An 8,034-nucleotide genomic window follows, 5' to 3' on the forward strand; every position below is an offset into this window, starting at 1 on the left:
CAGCCGCTCAGACCCAACCAAATAAACACAGACACTTATATTGCTTGCAAACTGCATGGCCGTGGCAGGCTTCCTGCTAACTGTCCTTATCTTGCTAACTGTGCTTTTATCTTAAATTGATCCATTTCCATACATCTGTACCTTGCCATGTGGCTGGTGGCTTACTGGCGTCTTCACATGCTGCTGGTCATGGCGGTGGCTGCAGTGTCTCTGGTCATGGCAGCGGCTGCAGCGTCTCCTTCTGCCTTCTGTCCTTTTATCCTGCCTAGCCACGGCCGATCAGGTTTTATTTATTAACCAATCAGAGCAACTTGACATACAGACCATCCCCCAGCACAGCCAAGTGCAGACCATCTCAAACACCTGCACTCAGGCCCATGGTCCTAATCATCCTCTATACAGACCTGCTGGGTAACGCCACAAAGAACCTGAGAATGGGCTCCCACAGGACCTACAGAACATCCCACAGCACCTCTCAGTTTCAAGAGGTCCCATTTATTAGTTGTTTCTCTCAGTGTCTGTGCTACTGGTGTTATATTTAGGAAGTGGTCTCTATACCAATGCGTTCAAGAGTACTTCCTACTTTCTCTTCTGTCAAGTTCAGTGTAACAGGATTTATGTTGAGGTCTTTGATTCACTTAGACTTGAGTTTTGTGCATGGCTACAGATATGGATCTATTTGCAATCTTCTACATGTTGACATCGAGTTATGTCAGCACCATTTGTTGAAGATGCTTTCTTTTTTCCATTGTAGAGTTTTGGCTTCTTTGTCAAAAATCAGGTGTTCATAGGTGTGCGGATTAATCAATTCGATTCAATTGGTCCACATGTCAGTTTTTACGCCAGTACCAGGCTGTTTTTATTACTATAGCTCTATAGTAGAGCTTGAGGTCAGGGATCATGATGCCTCTAGAGATTGCTTTATTGTACAGAATTCTTTTAGCTATCCTGGGTTTTTTATTTTTCCATGTAAAGTTGAGTATTGTCCTTTCCAAGTCTGTGAAGAATTGTGTTGGGATTTTGATGGAGATTGCATTGAATCTGTAGATTGCTTTTGGTAAGATTGCCATTTTTGCTATGTTAATCCTACCTATCCATGAGCACAGGAGATCTTCCTATTTTCTGGCATCTTCAATTTCTTTCTTTAGCGACTTAAAGTTCTTATCATACAGGTCCTTCACTCGCTTAGTTAGAGTTACCCTAAGGTATTTTATATTAATTGTGGCTATTGTAAAGAGTGATGCTTCTCTGATTTCTTTCTCAGCCCATTTATCATTTGTATATAGGAGGGCTACTGTTTTTTTTTTGTTTGTTTGTTTGTTTTTGAGTTACTCTTGTATCCTGCCACATTACTGAAGGAGTTTATCAGCTGTAGGAGTTCCCTGGTAGAATTTTTAGGGTCACTTATGTATATTATCATATCATCTGCAAATAGTGAAAGTTTGACATCTTCCTTTCCAATTTCTATCCCTTTGATCTCCTTTTGTTGTCTTAATGCTCTAGCTAGAACTTCAAATACTATGCTGAATAAATATGGGAAGAGTGGACAGCCTTGTCTTGTTCCTGATTTTAGTGGAATCACTTTGAGTTTCTCTCCATTTAATTTCATGTAGGTTGTTGGTTTGCTGTAAATTGCCTTTATTATGTTTAGGTATGTTCCTTGTATTCCTGATCTCTCCAAGAGCTTTATCATGAAGGGGTGTTGGATTTTGTCAAAGGCTTTTTCAGCATCTAATGAGATAATCATGTATTTTTTCTTTCAATTTGTTTATATGGTGTATTATATTGACAGATTTTTTTGTATTTTGAACCTTTCTTGCATCCCTGGGATGAAGCCTACTTGGTCATGGTGGATAATTTTTTCATGTGTTCTTAGATTCAGTTTGCCAATGTTTTATTGAGTATTTTTGCATCAGTGTTCATGAGGGAAATTGGTTTGTAATTCTCTTTCTTTGTTGCATCTTTGTGTGGTTTGGGTATCAGGGTAACTGTAGCCTCATAAAAAGAGTTTGGTAATGTTCCTTCTGTTTCTGTTGTGTGGAACTATTTGAACAGTATTGAAATTAGCTCTTCTTTGAAAATCTGGTAAAATTCTGTGCTGAAACCATCTATCTGGTCCTGGGCTTTTTTGGTTGGGAGAATTTTAATGACTGTTTCTATTTCCTTAGGGGTTATTGGTCTATTTAAATGGTTTATCTGGTCTTGATTTAACTTTGGTATGTGGTACTTACCCAGAAAATTGTCCATTTCTTTCAGATTTTCCAATTTTGTGGAGTACAGATTTTTGAAGTATGACCTGATGATTCTCTGGATTTCCTCGTTGTCTCTTGTTATGTCTCCTTTTTCATTTCTGATTTTGTTAATTTGGATGCTCTCTCTCTGCCTTTTGGCTAATTTGGATAAGGGCTTGTTTATCTTGTTGATTTTCTCAAAGAACCAACTTTGTTTCATTGATTCTTTGTATTGTTCTCTTTGTTTCTATTTCATTGATTTCAGCTCTCAGTTTGATCATTTCCTGTCATCTGTTCCTCTTGAGTGAATTTGCCTCTTTTTGTTCTAGAGCTTTCAGGTATGCTGTTAAACTACTAGTGTGAGATTTCTCCATCTTCTTTATGTGGGCATTTAGTGCTATGAAATTTCCTCTTAGTACTGCTTTCATAGTGTCCCATAAGTTTGGGTACATTGTACTTTCATTTTCATTGAATTCTTGGAAATCTTTAATTTCTTTCTTATTTTTTCCTTGACCCATTGGTGATTCAGTTGGGCATTATTCCATTTCCATGAGATTGTAGGCTTTCTGTAATTTTTGTTGTTGAAATATAACTTTAAGCCGTGGTGGTCTGATAAAATACAGGAGGTTATTCCATTTTTTTTGTATCTGTTGAGATTTGCTCTATGACTGAGCATGAAGTCAGTTTTGAGAAGGTTCCATGGGGTGCTGAGAAGAAGGTATATTCTTTTGTGTTAGAGTGGAATGTTTTGTAGATATCTATTAATTCCATTTGAGTCATAACTTCTGTTAGGGCCCTTATTTCTCTGTTAAGTCTGGCAGATCTATTTTGTGATGAGAGTAGGGTGTTGAAGTCTCCTACTACTCATGTGTGGTTTGATGTGTGATTTAAGCTTTAGTAATGATTCTTTTACAAATGTGGGTGCCCTTGTATTTGGGGCATAAATGGTCAGAATTGAGACTTCATCTTGGTGTATTTTCCCTGTGATAAATATGTAATGTCCTTTCTAATCTCTTTCCATTAATTTTAGTTTGAAGTCTACTTTATTAGATATTAGGATAGCTACACCAGCTTGGTTCTTAAGTCCATTTCATTGGAAAGTTTTCCCCAGCCTTTTATTCTGAGGTAGTGTCTGTCTTTGAAGTTGAGGTACATTTCTTGTATGCAGCAGAAGGATGGATCCTGCTTTTGTATCTATTCTGTTAGCCTGTGCCTTTTTATAGGTGAATTGAGACCATTGATATTAATGGATATTAATGACCAGTGATTGTTTAATTCTTGTTATTTTTTGATGGTAGTATTGTTGTGTGTTTCTCTTCTTTGGTATTTGGTGGTGTAGGATTATCTATTGCCTGTGATTTCATGGATGCATCTAACTTCCTTAGGTTGGATTTTTTTCCTTCTACTGCTTTCTGTAGGGCTGGATTTATGGATAGGTATTCTTTAAATTTAGTTTTATCATGGAATATTTTGTTTACTCTGTCTATGGCAATTGAGAGTTTTGCTGAATATAATAGTCTGGGTTGGCATTCATGGTCTCTTAGTGTCTGCATAACATCTGTCCAGGACCTTCTGGCTTTCAGAGTCTCCACTGAGAAATCAGGTGTTATTCTGATGGCTCTGCCTTTATGTGTTATTTGGCCTTTTTCCTTTGCAGTTCTTAATGTTTTTTCTTTATTCTGTATGTTTAGTGGTTTGATTATTATGTGGTGAGGGGACTTTTTTTTTTGATCCAGTCTATTTGGTGTTTTGTAAGCTTCTTATACCTCCATAGGCATTTCCTTCTTTAGGTTGGGAAAGTTTTCTTCTATGCTTTTGTTGAATATATTTTCTGTGCCTTTGATTTGGTATTTTTCTCCTTCTTCTATCCCTATTATTCTTACATTTTTATCTTTTCATGGTGTCCCAAATTTCCTGGACGTTTTGTGTTGTGACTTTTTTGGCTTTAGTGTTTTCTTTGACTGACAAATCTATTTCCTCTATCATATATTCAACACCAGAGATTCTCTCTTCCATCTCTTACATTCTTTTGGCTATGCTTGCATCTGTAGTTCCTGTTCATTTACTCAGATTTTCCATTTCCAGCATTTCCTCAGTTTGAGTCTTCTTTATTGCCTCTATTTCAGTTTTCAAATCTTGGACTGTTTCTTTCCCCTGTTTAATTGCTTTTTCTTGGCTTTCTTTAAGGGATTTATTGATTTCTTCCAATTTTTTGTTTGTTTTTTCTTCGATTTCTTTAAAGGAATTTTTCATTTCCTCTTTAAAGGCCTCTATTATCTTCTTAAAGTCATTTTCTAAGGTTGGATTTGTTTGTTTCTTTCTTTCTTTCTTCTACATTGGGATGTTCAGGTCTTGCTGATGTGGAACCACTAGGTTCTGATAGAGTCATATTTGTCCTTATGTTGTTGACTGTATTTTTGCACTGGTGTCTACTCATCTCTTCCTCTACTTTTTTCAAGCAGTGTCTGTTTTTGATTGAGCCTCCTTTGGTCCGATTGATACTCTTGATCCAATGGGAGCTCTTAGTCTACTTAGGGCTCTTGGTCCAATTGGTGCCGATGAACTCTGTGTCTCAGGGAGCAGCTCTTAGTCCAGTTGGCACTGGCAGGCTCTGTCTCAGGAAGCTGTTGCAGTCTCCAAGAAAGGGTGGGGTTTGGGAGAGGTGGGGCTTGAGGGTGGTAGTCTGACTTGTCTGCAGGAGACCTGCCTACTGGCCTGAAACTGGGACTGCAATGGGTGGTAGTGTGGGGAAGCAGGGTTGAGTTCCTGGGCCCAAAGCCTAGAGGCTAGGGTGTTCAGCTATGAGGGCAAAGACTCACCTCTTAGTCCAATTGGTGCTTGCAAGCTCTGTCTCAGATGGAGACTTTAAAACCCATTAATTGCCATTAATTATCAGGAGACATTAAGAATCACTCAGTTATTACAACACTCATAATGTTTATATCACATGTAAAATAAAAAACTTACACATTTCAAAATGCTCCTGTTATTTCTTTGGACCCCGTGGAATTTGTTATAATTTGAATGCAAATTTAAACTACTCAATTTGAATGCATATAAGAGTTGAAGACAATGGTAAGTATCTGTTATGAAAACCACAATGGGATGTCCAGCTTTATCTTCAGCTTGGCTACCTTACCACCAGTTTTCCAGTCAAAAATGATACTGAACCAGATGTGGTAACTCATGTGTAGAATTTCAGTACTTGGGAGGCTGAGGCAGAAGAATTTCCATGAGTTGAGTTCAGGCCAGTCTGGACTACAGAGTGAAACATCATTAAAAAATCCATCTCCCTAGAAAAAATATACAGGTGTTACTCCAAGGGTGTTTTGTAGTATGATGAAAATCTGAAGTCGGTTTACTTCAAGGAAGGAAAGTCTTTCTGGGTGATCTAGGTGTGCCTCACTGCTATCTGAAAGGCCTTAGCAGTCTTTGGTGGGGAAGAAGAAATTCCTTCTGCAGACCCCAGCACTAGTGTGTGCCAGAGCTCAAGTCTGCCCTTCCAGACAGCTGACCTCAGCCTGCCTACCTGACTCTGCAGTTGGAAAAGCCCATTCCCAGGAATAAATCCATCTGCAAATCACTTTTTAAATTTTTTTTTTTGAGATAAGGTTTCTCAGTCTAATAGTCTTAGCTGTTCTGGAACTTACTTTGTAGGCCATGCTGGCCTTGAACTCATAGAGATCCACTTGTCTCTGTTTTCCAAGTGCTAGGATTAAGGACATGAGCCACTGTGGGATGACTAGCAGGCTTGAGGCCCAGCCAAGTAAAAAAGATACTTTCTGAGAGCCAGCCTGGGTCTGCCTAAGGGTCTTAGCAATAGTAGCTGAAACATGATCTGGAGATGACCTGGACCAATGAGAGACAGCCATGTCACACCAGCATATGCATATTTATCAGACCTCCCCCCAGGGAGGGGTAGAAGGTATATAAAGCTTGCCTTTAACTGAATAAACTGAGCTTGTTGTGACATCCTCCCAGAGTCTGTGTGCCATTGACTCTGCACCTACTTGGCCCCCTCCCCCAAAGGGAACAACAGCACAGGACCCTGCTACAAGCCATCACCACTGGTTACAAATCAGTCTTAAGAATAATGATTCACATATCATTTTTTCCCTTTAAAGTGTATGAATAGATGTTTTTGTCATATTTCATTGAGGGTGATGTCATTCTGTATACTGTGAATGTGTTGCTCTGACTGGTTGATAAATAAAATGCTGATTTGCTCGTAGCCAGTCAGGAAGTATAGGCGGGATAAGTAGACAAGAGAATTCTGGGAAGTGAGGAGATGCCAACCCACCATCCAGGGAACAACATGTAATGGCACACAGGTAAAGCAATGGAACACATGGTGACATACAGATGAACAGAAATGGGCTGAGTTTAAGTGTAAGAGCTAGCCAGTAGTTAGCCTGAGCTAATGGCCACGCAGTTTTTATTAATATAAGCCTCTGTGTGTTTATTTGGCTCTGAGCAGCTGTGGACCAGGTGGGACATAGGAAAACTTCAGCTACATTTCATTATTAATTTCAGTGAGTGATTGCATGTGTGTACGTGTATGAACAGAGTATTGGCTGTTTTGATCATTTGTGTGTCTCTGTGTCTTTGTATGCATATGTGGGTGGGTATGCACACATGTATATGATGTCCTTGTCTTCCTTAATGGCTCCTCACTTTGTTTTTAAGATTCACTGAGCCTGAAGCTTGAGGATTGTCTAGACTGGGTGACAAGTGCCAGGTATCTCTTGTTTCCATTCCTGGTCATGGTTGGGCTTTTCATGTGGTTACTGGGAAACTCAAGTCCCTAAGCTTGAGGAACAAACTTTTACTGACTGAATCACCTCCCCAGTCCTTATGTTTTGATCATTTTTAAACCATATAATTCATCAATTCTTATTATATTCACAGTGTTGTACGGACATGAACACTATCTTTTTTTCTAACCATTTTCATTATCCAGAACAAGACATGCTTGCTATACATGTTAAGCAACAACTTCCTATTTCCTCATCTTCTCAGCCTCTGGTAACCTCTAGTCTGCTCTCTATTCCCATGAGTTTGACTGCTGTAAATATTTCAGATGAGCAGAACCATTCAGCATTTTTCCTTTGGGTATTACTTGTCACTTGGCCTACATTTCCAGTGTTCATCTATGTGGTTGCATTATAGTAATTTTATTCTTTTTTATAGTTGAAAAATACGTGTGTGTGTATGTGTGTGTGTGTGAAGAAACAAGAATATGTTATAAGGAGTCCACCTGTGTATTAAAGCTATATCTTGTCCAGACCAAGGGTAAGTCAAGTGGGAAGCCACCTAGCATGGACTATTTAGTGTTACACAGCTTAATATTCAGCTGTGCCTTGTTATAAATTTCTTGTGCTCACAATTTCCATAGAATGTGTGTGTGTGTGTGTGTGTGTGTGTGTGTGTGTGTGTGTGTGTGTGAACTTTCCTGTTCAAGCCAGTACTTGGATAAGGTCACACAAAGCCAAGCAGGCAGCAGATGCATAGCTTTGTTTCTTGTGCAAATGAAGCTCAGATCATCCCCTTGCCATGAGGCTTAGTGGTTCTCCAGAGCAACTGACTGAGAAAAAAAGAGGTTTTTACATACCAAGGTGGAAGGTAGGATGGAGCAACATTCCTGAGGAGCCAGAGAACTGCATGTCCAGGGGAAGAAGAAACGGGCATTTTCTGTAGAGGTGGACAGAATGGCATGACCAGGGAGAAGAGAAGAACACAGAGGTTTTGTAGATGGTAAGGCAGAACTCTTGTAGAGTTCATCAGAGCCAGAGAGCAAGTAGAG

This window comes from Peromyscus maniculatus, chromosome 19, assembly GCF_049852395.1.
Source record: "Peromyscus maniculatus bairdii isolate BWxNUB_F1_BW_parent chromosome 19, HU_Pman_BW_mat_3.1, whole genome shotgun sequence".
NCBI classification, from domain to species: Eukaryota; Metazoa; Chordata; class Mammalia; order Rodentia; family Cricetidae; genus Peromyscus; species Peromyscus maniculatus.